General features: G+C 37.1%; 1 long non-coding RNA gene across 6 annotated transcripts in view; it reads left to right on the forward strand.

The window, feature by feature from the left end:
- The window catches only part of LOC141518413 (uncharacterized), a 149,972-nt gene that overhangs the window by 53,129 nt on the left and 83,024 nt on the right, over positions 1-13,819 (forward strand). For 5 of the 6 annotated variants that reach the window (XR_012477185.1, XR_012477184.1, XR_012477187.1 and 2 more), the window contains exon 4: positions 7,396-7,726. The exons of the other annotated variant lie outside the window; for it this stretch is intronic. This is a non-coding gene — a long non-coding RNA (uncharacterized LOC141518413). The remainder of the gene's footprint in view (positions 1-7,395; positions 7,727-13,819) is intronic. 6 annotated transcript variants of the gene reach the window in all.

Consider the following 13,819-nt stretch of genomic DNA (forward strand, 5'->3'; position numbering starts at 1 on the left):
GTTCTAAATCCATAATTCTATTAACCCATTATCAGCAAGAAAAAGTACATTGAGGCTTCATGATTTTATTGCAGTGGGAAACCCTCTCCACTAAAGTGAGTAACAGTCCTTTTAAAACTTAGTGCACAGATCTTAAGGAGGAGTCTCAGAGAGTTGAAATGATTTCAGCTAATAGGTTTCAGAGTTGGGTTAGCCCTACCCAATTTCCCCTACAATCAATTCCTTACCCAGGATTCCATCTCTACCAATCTATCCTTCACCCAGGATGCTATCCCCTACCAATCTAGCTCTTATTTAGGATTCTACAGTTGCCACTTTATAAAGTATGGATGATAATAATATTTTCACTATTTAGCCTCCAAAGTTGTTACAAGACTCAAATAAGCTAAACACGTTGTAAACTAAGCTATTTTTACTCAGGCTTCCCATAGACCAAAGAATTCATACAAGAAATGCATACTTATAGGGGGAAATGATTTGCAATTTTTATCCTCATATATTCTATTTATATTCACGTTGCTTATTAGAAATGTAAGGTTCCAATAATATTTAACAGTGTCCTAGAAACAATATTTTAAATCTCTTAACAAAATGATAAATTTAATCAATGGTCTACAGTCCTGCTGATTTTCTTTCAGACCTCCAGTGAATTAATAAAATCTCTCAAAGACCACAGTCAAACAGAAAACAAAAATTGTTATGAGTTTCCTGTCTAGTCAGTGGCTGGGGGAAGAGGGAAAACTTGGGATAACTGCCCAAACATCCCTGACATTGATTGCTGTGATAAGCCCAAACCAAGATTGGCATATTAAATAGCTTTATATAATACATCCCCTGAATGTAGTTGACAAATAAAACAAATATGGAAAACAGACTGTAATCCATTTCAGAATAGGCATTGAATCCTTTGGGGCAAAAATCGATTGGGTGTTGTTTGATACTCAAATGAAATTGTGATCTGAATTATATGGATGTCACCTCTCTTGATGTGGACAAAGATTACAAGCTACTCTTGCCTTCCCATCCTGTGCAACTTTCATCTATATTCTCCTATTGGGTCACCAGAAGATCCCCAACCAACACATCACATAATGTCCTCACTCTCTCTTGATATTCCAAGGATACAAGTGAAGCACATGAGTGGTCTGTTGGTTCTTCCTTACTTTCACATTAATAACACATCTTATTTTGACTATTCTTTTGATTGAATCCTTTGTTGTGGTTCTCCTTCAGAGTTCCGTATTTGCTATGAATTCCTGGCCTCTACATCATTATTCAAACTAATCTCAAAAGCAAGAAATATGGACTCTATTCCTAGTTCTGACACCAGCTAGCTATGTGATTTTTAAGTAAATTGCTTCATCTCTCTGGTCCTCATTTTTTTTAATCCATAAGGTAAGGGAACAAAGTGGACTAGATTACTTCCCATGCTCCTTTCCAGCTCTGTTATTTATATTCTTCTGGGAATTGTCTCATTTTTTTTTTGTCTTTTTATCCCGGCACCAAGCATAGAGTCTGGCACAAAGCTAATTAAATGTTTGTTTATTGATTGATTGATCTATGATCTCTGCAAGGTGACTATTCCCTCCACTGGTGTAAATTAGAAGCCATCTGCAACATCTAATCCTGTCTGATTCTTTTCTGTATTATTGAAAAGATCCTCAGTGGAGGAGATTGTTAATGCTCTGGTGCTATAATTTTTGATATAATTATTAGGGAATCATACAGTGTTTAAATTCATTATTTCAATAGAGTTATGTCATGAATATGGGTATTTTTTTCCATCACTGATGATTGCAAAGCCATCCATGCCTTCTCCTCCTCCCATATTATTCTTGCCCACATCTTTTTATAGCTCTTCCCTAGAGCATTTACCCTATGGTCTGCCCTTCCTCCACATCTTTGTTTTCATAAAGTCCTATGTAGCAATCAAGCTATTCATCTGTTGGTCACTACTATTGCTATGTGACCAGTCTATTTCCCTTTGTGATTATACATTCCATTACTTATTATCTTACTTTTTGCCTGTGGGTTATCCTTCATACCTATATACATCTACCATAAAACTCACTTTTACCCTTTGGATCAGTCAGGAATTTGATTCTTTTGGACATTGTGATATCCGGGGATTCACATTCATACATCTTCTCCAGGAGGACAAAAATCAAGGACAAGATGAAATTTTGTCAGGCCATAGTTTGGGTCTGTTGAAAACATTACACTATTCCTCAAATTAAATCTCAATGTTATAATTCCAATGTAGTTTTCCCAAGTAGAATCTTTATTTCATGACATTTTAAATGAGTAAAAAAGCACTGGCAATTTAACAAAACAAATTAACAGGAATTGAAATGTATGACAGAAAACCAAGAAATCCAGATTACATGTTAAAAAATATTTAAAATGCCAACAACATTGAAAACAAGAACAATGATCTTTTTTGGCAGCCTATCTTTTTTTAAATTTATGCTTTTTGTTTTTACATCACATTTATTTCTGGATATATCCCTGCCCCCCTCCCTTACCTAAAGAGCCTTCCCATTTAACAAGGTTTAATATGAAAAAGATTTTTTTAAAAGCAACTTCTGAATCTGTGAGTAAGTGCATTATTTTAAACTCATAGTCTCCTACCTCCTCAATGAAGGAAGAGGAAGGCATAATTTCTTAAATCTTCTCTAGGAACAAGAAGTTTGGTCATTTTAATAAAGAACATTCAGTTTCATTTCATTGTTCTTTCAGTTTATAATGTTGAACTCATGCATGTTGATTTCCTAGTTTTGCTTACTTCACTTTCCTATCATTTCATATAAGTATTTCTCTTTATTTAATTACATTAATATACCAAAATTGATCTAGCCATTTCCCAGTTAATTATGAAATTGTTCTTTTTTATTTTTTAAATTTTTTTGCAAGGCAATAGGGTTAAGTGGCTTGCCCAAGGCCACACAGCTAGGTAATTATTAAGTGTGTGAGGCAGGATTTGAACTTAGGTACTCCTGACTCCAGGGCCGGTGCTCTATCCACTGTGCCACTAGCCACCCCTGAAATTGTTTCTTAATGTAGTATCTAGTACTCTTCAGTTATAAAGGGTATAGATTATTGTCAAGTTGTCACCCATGAGGATATGTGACTGTCCCTTAAAGGAGTGCCCTTCCTCTTCCAGTCACTTTCCTCAACCCAGCCCAAAAGCAAGTGATAGTTTCTGTCCTAGATTTTACATTTTCAGATGAGGAAACTGAAACCCCAACAAGTAAATGTCTGAGGTCATATTTGAACTCAAATCTTTCCTTTGCTTCCTTCAGTGCATGGAGCACTGAAGTCTCAGAGGAAATGGCAAGACCCTTCCCTGCTCTTTCCTTTTTGGCTCAAGAGAGGACTAGAACAATGAGGCAGCAAGAATTGAAATGACAGGAGCAGATATTTTGAGATAAAAGGGATCTTAGAGGTCATTTAGTCCAAAGCCTAAGAATCTGAAGCTAATGAAGCTGTGATTTGCCCAATGTCCACTACTATGTAATCAAGCTGAGATTTAAAGCAGGATTTCTGATTCCAGATCATCACTCTTAAAACATTTAAGAAAAATTATGAATTTAATCATCATCAACAGACATAAATATTTCAACATACAAAGAACAAAGAGAGTTGTATGTGAAAACCATGACCATCTGTTATATATAGGTTGTTTTTTTAAAGCACAGATTTAATGTCATAGTAACAAAGTTGTCACATTTGTTTATGTTCCTTCTGAACTTCTTTTTGCTTTGTTCTGTGTATTATAAAAATATTTTATTGACGTTCTTTGTTTTCTTTTAAAAATCTTGATTACTTCTTTCCTCCTTTACCGAAATCCTTGCTGTTGTTGAGTTATTTCAACTGTGCCCAACTCCCCATAATCTCATACGGGATTTTCTTGGCAAAATATTGAGGTGGTTTGTCATTTCCTCCTCCAGCTTGTTTACAGATGAGGAAATGGAGACAAAAAGAGTTAAGTGACTTGCCCAGAGTCACACAGCTAGTAAGTATCCAATGACAGATTTGAACTCAGGAAGAAAACTCTTGAGTTTTACTGTACTACCCAGCTGTCCTTACTTGAAGTAAATAGGCTTAGTCAAGCAGAAAAAAAATCAACACAATGTCCATATCTGAAAAATGCATGGTTCATTCTATACTTCTGTTCTGTCACCCCCAAGAGGTAGGGGTAGTTTGCTTCATCATCAGTGATCAGAAGTAATGATGGGTATTGTTAAGAGTTCTGTTCTGTTCAAAGCCATTTTCTCTTACCTTCTTGTGATCCTTGTGTAAGTTCTGGTTCTTCTCATTTCATTCTGTTTCATTTCATTGCAGTCTTTCCAGGATCCTTTTAATGTGCCATATTAGTTGTTTCTCATAGCACAATGGCATTTGAACACATCAATACATTGTACCTCAATTTGTTCATCTTTTCTTTAACCAAGGGTTACCCACTCTCTTTATTTTTTAAATTATTTTTTTCCAGTTATAAGCAACAAGTTTTTGAGTTCCACATTTTTTTACCACCCTCCCCATGACAGCAAGCAATCTGATTTAGGTTATCCTGTTCAATTGTTTGTTTATATGTTTAACATATTTTCATATTAGTCACGTCAATCACTCTCTTTCTAAGTTTGTTTTTGTTTTTTTTTGCTACACCAAAAAGTTCCAGTATTCTTTGTACTATTCTTTCTTTTCAGAGAAAAAGCCATGAGACCAAAGGGGAACACAAGAGAGAACTACTACTGTGTTTTTAAACTACAGCTTACAATTATTTTATTTTATTTATTTTTGTTTTGGGGGGCAATGGGGGTTGAGTTGCCCAAGATCACACAGCTAGTAAATATCAAATATCTGAAGTTGAATTTGAATTCAGTGCCTTCTGACTCTAGATTCAGTGTACCACCTACCACCTAATCCCCCTCCCCCCAGCTTACAATTTAGAAAGGTTTTCTTTTGTTGTTCTAAGTTATGGGAGTTTGATTAGGTTTTCTGGATTCCAACAGTGATACTCGGTTAAACCAAGGCATTCTGTGAATGTGCTCACAGAGTTGAGAGAGAAAAGAAGAAATTCTGATGGGTGAGAGAAGAAGTCAATAAGGCTTCAAAGGCCTCATGTTTTAGATACCTATCTAGAGGGCATTTAATCCAGAAGGCATAGAGTTCAAACCCTTTACCCTACAGATAAGGGAAATGAGACCCTAAGAGGTTTAAGAGAATTGTCCAAAGCAACTATATCCATTGCTCCTACTCAGTCACTTCTTCCTTCAGTAGTAAAACTCAAGATAGGAGGTATACTGATGGCTAGTGTGGGAATGAGCAAGTTGTAATACATTGCATTTAAAGAATCACTTAGGAGAAGATATATAGAAAATGTCATCAAAGAAATATTGTATTTCAGTGATTTCCTAATAATGACAGAAAAACCTGAAGAAATCCCCTAGCCCTTTGGGTGGATTTCATATGGCAACCTTATGGGAGGAAATGGATGAGAATCACACAAAGGATAGACCAAGATGGGGGGTGGAATGGAATGGGTTTCAAACTCTATCATTAGAGGGATTATCGCAAATCCATTAGAACTTGAAGCTATCTTGATAGACCTTCCCATGATGAGGGACTGTCCACACAAACTAGATTCTTGGTAGGGTTTTCTGGTATATTAAAAGTAATTGCTAACATTTATATAAAACTTATCAAATGCCAGACCCTCTAAGTGTTTTAGAGTTATCTGATTTGAGCCTTGTTACACTTTTAGGAAGTAGATGCTGATTTACAAATTTTACATTTTCAGATGAGGAAACTGAAACCCCAACAAGTGTGTGTAACTTGTTTAGGATCACAGGTTGTATTTGAACTCAAATCTTTCCTACTCCAGTCCCAGAATTTAATCCACTGCCCCACCTAGTTAATTGGTTTCCCAATTAGAGAGAGAGATATGGAACAAAGCCATATCAGAAACATCTCTTCCCGATGACAAAACTCAAATAGTTCTATGCATTCTCTCCATAGCCCCCTTAATCTTCTGAATGAAGAAAGCAAATCTCAGTTTAAAAAAAAAAGAAAGTTCTAGTTAATGATGATTCTCCCAGAAGATTACGTATTCTTTTCTCTTTCAACTTACATATGCTACCCAGAAGCCTCTGAATTTCCTGCAAAATCCATTGAGAATTCCAGATGTTCTGGAAATAATGTTCAAATGCTAGAGCTTTATCTAACAATAACAGATGCTGCCCTATCCTCAGAACTGTCTCTGTGGTATGGCAAATTAGAGCTATTGCCAGGTTGGACCAGGAGGCTAGGCAGTGACTAAGGGAGACAGCTGGTGGAGGAGATACAAGGAGGTGGTTCAAGCAACTGGTGCTCAAGAGGATCTGAGGCTTATTTACAGGCAACCGACCCAGAAATTATCTTACTGTTATCAGGGCAAATGACTAAGGGGACACCAAACCTTTCAGGTTGTATTTAGTTTTTCAGCCCTTGAAAGGGGTGTGGTAGAAGGAATTCTGGGTCTGGTATTGGAGGCTCCAGAGTGCTTTTTAGCAAGAATAATGCCAAGCTCATTATAGACTCAATAAATTCCTATTGAATAAAATTGAATTTGATCGAATTTATTGCAAGCAGTTAAAGAATGCCCCTGCATCTCCAAGTCTCTATGTCTCTGTCTTTCTCATTTTCCTTGAGGTCCCTAGGTCATCTCTGCTTTAAGTCTATGTCTCTTCCCATGTTTAAAACTTCTTTCTATTCTGGAATCTTCTATGCCCAGAAACTTCCTTGCTGGAAACTTTCATGTTCCACATTCTAGAATGGGGGGAGGGGGAGGAACAATCTCTGAGGTCTCTCTGCCAGTGGCATCAGAAAGGTGGAACCAATGAGAGCTCACCCCCTCCCTATAAAGCCTATGGAACTCACTTCTGTCAATAAGCTGTGTTGGTGTATAGGTGATGAAATATCCAGGTCATCGATCTACCTTTATTAAGGGCTAGCTTCTGTGAAAGGCACTGTCCCAGTGGAGTCCCAGATAAAAGTAAAATCACCCTGACCTCATGGAGCTTATGCTCTAATGGAATCATAGATTTAGAGCTAGAAGAGACCTCTGAGGACACTGAATCTAGCCCCCTCATTTTACAGAGGAGCATAATGAGTCTGAGAGAGGTCAAGGGATAAAACAAGGAGCCAGGTGTTGACCCCAGGTGTTGCAAAGAGACGGATTTGCTGTGACCTGGGTCTGTCAAGTCTGAGGGTGGCCATACTAGGACCACTGCTAATCCCCACCCCCACCCCAGTTCAGTGAACCCTGCCTTCTCCCTTTGGGACTGGGACCTGGCAGACACCTTAGCCCTCTCCTGCTCTTGCCCCCACTCTGCAATCTCTCTCTGCCTCTAGGTATCTCAAGACAGGACTGGTATCTCTCAAGGTGGGCATGACAATATGCCTGTAATCAAGACATTGCTTTCAGCATCACTGACCTGTTTGACTCTTTTGTAAAAACCTCTAAAGCCCAAGACCACTGAAGTGGACTGAGGTATAGCAACAATATCCTGGCCTGAATTGAATCTGCTTAGATTTGAAAGGAGGGAATAACTGGAAATGATTGGACCAGAGAAGTGACTCTCCCTACCCAGAGCTCTGGTCCTTTTAGAAGGGCCACTAGCTGGTACAGAAACCATCTTCCATTGACTTTGTTTTCAGGGCATCCATCAGTCCTTGCTTCCTGGTAAGTAGTTTACCTATTATCACTTGATGAATAATTCTGCTTCCCTAAGCTCTCCTGGCTTTTTACATTTACAATTATTATCTCCCATTCCCTTCCTCTCCATCTCTCTCTTTTTCTCCCTCCCATCCTGTTTCTTTCTTCTTCCTCTCTTCCCCTTCTTCTTTCTCTCTTTCTTTTTCTTTTCCCCAGTCATCTCCTTTCTCTTTCCTTCCCTGTCCCCCACCTCTCTTCCTCTCTGACTTTTTCTCCTTCCATGGTCTCCTTTTTCTTTCCCACTCTCTTCCCTTACCTCCTTCTCTCCCTACCTCTTCCTCCCTTCTTCGCTCATCTTTTCCTGCCTCTCTCTCTCTCTCTCTCTCTCTCTCTCCCTTTTCTCTTCCTCTTTCTCTCATTTTTCCCTTGTAAAATGTGATCAGCACCCCCCACTCAAATCCTATTCACATGCTTGTTATGGCATACCTCCCTAATGTCATGGTCTTCTTCAAGAATGAAGGACAGACATTATCATTATAAAATGTGATTGGCATAATGTCATTGCTTACCCTAATATCTTGTCTAATTATCTTGTAAAACCTAATGCTTCCCAGCTCAAGTACCATTTTCTCAAGCACCTTTTGGGTCCCTCTACAAATTACCACATATTTATTTTATTTATGATGTGCATATATTTATGCATTAGAATGTAAGTCCCTTAGAGAGCAGAAAGTTGTCTCATTTCTGTGTTTGTGTCCCCAGAGCCTACACTTGGTGGGGCAATTAAAATTAATAAGTGGTTGTTGATGATGCTGGTTCCTTGCAATACTGAAAGAATGTTTACGTGGATGATTAGATTAGACCATCTATGAGAAGCAATAGAACTTGATGAATCTTGGGTACAAGATAATGAGTGTTTGTGGAGTAGAGGAGGGTTCTTCCAATGCTCTGAAATATACAAAATGCTTTCATATATTTTTGAGAGGCAGAGAATAAGAGCATTATTATTCTCATTTTACATACAAAGAAATTGAGTCTTAAAGAGTTAATAAGATAGTTGATTTAGAGGTAGAAGGAAATTCAGAGGTCAGTTACTCTAAGCTCTCCTTTTACAGATGAAGAAACTAAAGTCTGGAAGGTGAGTTGCTTAGAGTTATGCCACGAATATATGGCAGGACCTGGATTTGGAAGTTAGGTCCCCTGGTTTATTAATTCTACTTAATTCTGAATTGATAACAGACATTTATTAAGTTACAATTACTTCCTATACACTGGTGATATTTCAAATACAAATAAGACCAGCTTCTTGAACTGAACTTGATGAACTTAACTTGTTTTCCAGTTTCCTGGACTATCATTATGTTTGGGTAATTAATAGTCAATGTCAGTAAATGGTAAATTTACAACTGAAGAGCCATTGTGGTCCTGATTCTCTTATTTGCTAACTGGTAACTTTGGGCAGGTCTCAGTTAAGATCATAGATTTAGAGTTAGAAGGGGTCTTAGAGTCCTTTAAGATGAACCTTCTTATTGTATAGATGAGAGAACAAGGAACAAGGCTAAGTGACTTGTTCAGGGTCACACAGCTAAGTTCTTGAATCCGAGTCTTCTTGATTCCAATTTCAGTGATCTATCTTCTCTGTCATACTTTCTCCTTTTCTTTTCTTTCAGTTGAGAGGGAAAGAGAAGTGATCTCCATTGTCCTTCTGAATTCTAAAATCTATGGTTTTAGGAGTGATTCATATATATGTATATTATAATATTTTCATATTTATATGTTATTTTATAATTATGATATATGTATATGTGTTTATAAGTTTTTTACATATAAAACTTATAAATATATGCATGTGCTATATCCATAATCTATTATCTATCTATCTATCTATCTATCTATCTGTAATAGTTATTCAAAGGATATTCAAAGGAGGATGAGATGACATCCAGCTGGGGGTAATCAGGGAAAGCTTCCTGAGAGAGTTAGCAGTTGAGCCTAGAAGAGCAGGTAACTCTGCATAAAGTAAATATTATGAAAAATATGCAGAAGGAGAAAAGTACAAGACTTACTTGAGGGGCACTGAATGGAATAACTAGGTTGGTGTTCAGTACCCCAGGAAGAAGCCAAGTCCTTCAATGCAAGGATTGTGAATGGTTTTTGTTTTTGCTCCCCCCCCCCAATACTTAGTATACTTTCACATAACAAAACTGCATTGGTTCTCAGAATTGGAAGGAAAATCAGAAGCCATCTAGATCAGCTTCTGTGTATGTGTGTAGGGGTGATGCAGAAAATAGTATAAATTGGAGGCAAGCAGAGGCAGAAGCACCCTTTGCCTTTCCCTTCTCTTTCTTTTCCTTCCTCTCCTCTCCTCTCCCTTCCTTCTGCATTCTTTCCCTTTCTTTTCCTTTCCCTCCCCTCCAGTCCTTTCCTTTCCTTTTCCTCTGCTCCTATCCCTTCTCCCTTCTATTCCTTTCCATTTCCCATCCTCCTTTCTTTCCTTTAAAAAACATTAGGTATTTTGTTATACTGAACTTGCCAAACACCAATAAACAAATATTTTCATGTACAAAGAGCAGAAAAAGAAGATTTCTACATGATGCTTCAAGCCTCATTGGAGGCAACAGGTTAAGAGGAAAGTTTCCTCCATCAGTGTCCCAAACATATCAGAGACTGTGCTCCAGGAGAGGGCTTCCACAGTGACGAGATCCTAGGCATGGCAGAGTGAACAGAATGGTCTCATAGTGTAGACAGGTAGGAGCTTTGCAAGTTCAAGAATCAAGCCTTTAGATGACTGGGGAAGAAGCATCTTCCCACCCAAGTGTCCCAGAAGTCAGTATCCCTGGGCAAAACCTCTCTGCCCAAGATTATGTTCTGGCTCTAAGAATTAAAGAAGATAAAGTTAGACAGGTAAATGGGGGCCAGAGTCTTTAGGACTTCAAATTCCAGGCAATGGAATTTGGATTTTACCCATAGGAAATAGGAAGCTACTAGACAACTAAGCTAACTTTTTTCAGATCTAAGCAGTTCCCATCTTTTGTAAATCAAACTTTATATGACTCAGGATGGCATGGGCAGGTCCTTAAGTGAGAGCTGCAGAAGTATTCAGAAATGAAAGCCATGAAGTGGGATAAGGAAGTCGAAGATGCTAAAGATAGACAGAGATAGGCAGGTTCTAATAGGGAGCTGGATAGCATTATTAATCAAGTGGACACTTGATGTCCATCAGAGATAGGGCTGGCTGGTCAGAGAGGAGACTGGATGGCAGCCACTACTGGAAAGGGGCGGGGGGGCACCTGGGGTTGGAGTGAGGAAGCTGGCGATCAGCTTTCCCTCAAACTGATGAGGGGATTAGGATGCTCAAATGAGCCAATTCAGGCTTAGGGATGAACACTCATTCTTCCATCCCTGTGAATTTAATGCTTTGGAGACTATGTTCCCTTCCTTTCCTTTCCCTTCTCCTGTTTTCTTTCCCTTCCCTTCCTTTCCTCTAATTTTTATCTGTCTGTTCCTAGTAATTGTTGTCAAATAGTACCTCTTTATTCTTGCTGGTTGAGGTCTTTGGATTTATTAAATCCAATGGTTATCTCATCTTTATGTCTGTTTGTTTCCAGTTTCCAGTTTAAATAGGGACTGTATAAATGTTTATTCCCTCTCTTTTCCTTTCCTCTTCATCTCACTGATAGAATTTTCTGTTTAAACTACTTCCACCTGGTTTTGCTGATTATTATTTGATAATATAATTTGAAGCCTAAAACTGCTAAATTAATTTTCTTTCTACCTTTTAACTAATTTTCTTTGAGATTTTTGATCATTTTTCCCCTCCAGGTAAATTGTTATTTTTTTCCTGTCTCTATAAAGTACCTTTTTGGTAGTTTGATTCTTAATGGAGGAAGGGAAAAGAGGAAGGGAATAAACATTCACATAGTTCCTACTATGTGCTAGGTACTGTATAAACACTTTATAAATATTTTCTTATGATCATTTGGTTGCAAATATTGTCCTACTATTGAACTGAGTAAGTATATTAAATTTGGTCATAGTGTCAATTTATTATATGGGCATGGCCAAATATCCCTCAAATTATTTAGGTCTGTATTTCCATGAAGAATGGTTTACAGTTGCCTTTATATTTTCTTAAGGCCTCTAGTTTGCCATATTGCATAGACCTCTGGGTTCAGAGTCAGGAAGACCTGAGTTCAAATTTGACCTCAGTTACTGACTAGCTGTGTGATGTTACTTAAGCCTGTTTGCCTTAGTTCCTCATCTGCAAAATGAGCTGGAGAATGAAATGACAAACCAATCTCCTATCTTTGCCAAGGAAATCCCAAGAAGGTTCATGAAGAGTGGGATATGATTGAATAATAGTATTTTTATATAATCACTATGTGTTTCTTCTTAAGTAGATTTCTAGATAGTTTGTATAGTCTATAGTTATTCTGAATGAAAATTACCTTTTTACCTCTTCTTGCTAAGTTTTGTCAGTAAAATACAGAAAGGTTTATGGTCTGTATGGCTATATCCTACAGCTAGGTGGAGCAATGGTTGGAGTCAAGAAGGGCTAAATTCAAACCTGGCCTTAAGACATTTGTTGACTGTGTGACTCTGCAATTTATTTCTTCCATTTGTAAAATGGAAATAACAGTAGCATCTGCCTCTTAAGGTTGTTGTGACAATGAGATAATTCTGTAAAATTTTTAGCAAAATATCTTAAAGGACTATGTAATGCCAGCTATTATCATTATTATTATTTTGCTGAATTTATTTTAATTAATTTTCTAGATGAATATCTGGGGTATGCTAATCTTTTTGTAAATGAAAATGTGTTTTTTTTTCTTCCTTGCCTTTTCTAAATCCTGGGCTAGTCACTTCTGCCTCAATTTCCTCATTTGTAAAAGAGTGATAATAATAACACCTATCTCCCGGGGGCGGGGTTAGATTATAGAAACTACTAGCTTTGTTTTTAATAATACCTATCCCTTATTATTAATATTGTCTATTATGTTTATAATTTTCCTAACACTGAAAATTATTCCCCTCCTTTCTTATCTTTTGATTCTCATGAATTCACCACCATACCTCCTGCCCTCTTACCTGAAATTCCTCCAGAGCCTGTGTCCTTCTCGCCTTGAACATATTGCTTTGTCTCATTGCAATCCTTCTCTTGCTGGGTTTCTCCCATGGTCTCCATTATGGAGTTGGGCCAGGGTCAGCCCTGCTTCATTCCCTTCTTAATTCTGAGTCTTGGAACTTCATCATCATTTCCCCTAGTGGGATTTGTCTCAGAAGGCATTTGGATCCCTTTTATGTGTGTTTCTTCTTCCATTTGAATGTAAAGGAGAATAAGGACTGTTTTTCTTTTGACTTAGCAAAGTGCTTAATATATAGTTAAGACCCTTAAAGCCTTGATTTCTTAATATCAAATCATCTTTTCATTTCTGGTTTAACATGGTCATGGTGTATATGTTGCTTTTAATATATTTCTGTAGTTTCTTTGTTAAATTTTTGTCATATTCATTGGGAATGTTGACCTATAGTTTTCTTTCTCTTTTTTTATCTCTTTCTAGTTTAGGTTTCAAGACCATACTTGTATCAAGAAAGGACTTTGGTATAATGCTACCTTTTATTTTTCTAAACAGTTTATGTAATATTAGAATTAACTGTTCTTTGAATGTTTGATAAAATTTACTTATAAATACATTTGATCCTGGGATGATTTTCCTCTGGCAATTCATTTATAGTTTGTTTAATTTCCTTTTTATGAGATTAGAATATAAATTGTCTACTTTGCTGTTAATCTGAGAATTTTACATTTTTGTAAATGGCCCTGATTTTCACTTAAGCTATTAATTTTGTTGGCATATAATTGGACAAAATAGTGTCTAGTTATTTTATTTACTCTTCAGTTGTGAAATTTCCTTTTTCATTATTAATGTTAATAATTTGGTTTTCTTCTCTTTTTAAGTCAGATTATTAAAGATTAATTATTTTATTAACTTCTTCCCCACCCCCCCCCCAAAATCTCCTAGTAATATTTAGCATTTCATAAAGATGAAGTTGACTGAGTCAAGCTATCAAATCCTATTACTCTACTTAAAGTGACAAGATACTATAGTCTATACCTTT

This window comes from Macrotis lagotis, chromosome 3 (assembly GCF_037893015.1).
Source record: "Macrotis lagotis isolate mMagLag1 chromosome 3, bilby.v1.9.chrom.fasta, whole genome shotgun sequence".
Taxonomy (NCBI): Eukaryota; Metazoa; Chordata; class Mammalia; order Peramelemorphia; family Peramelidae; genus Macrotis; species Macrotis lagotis.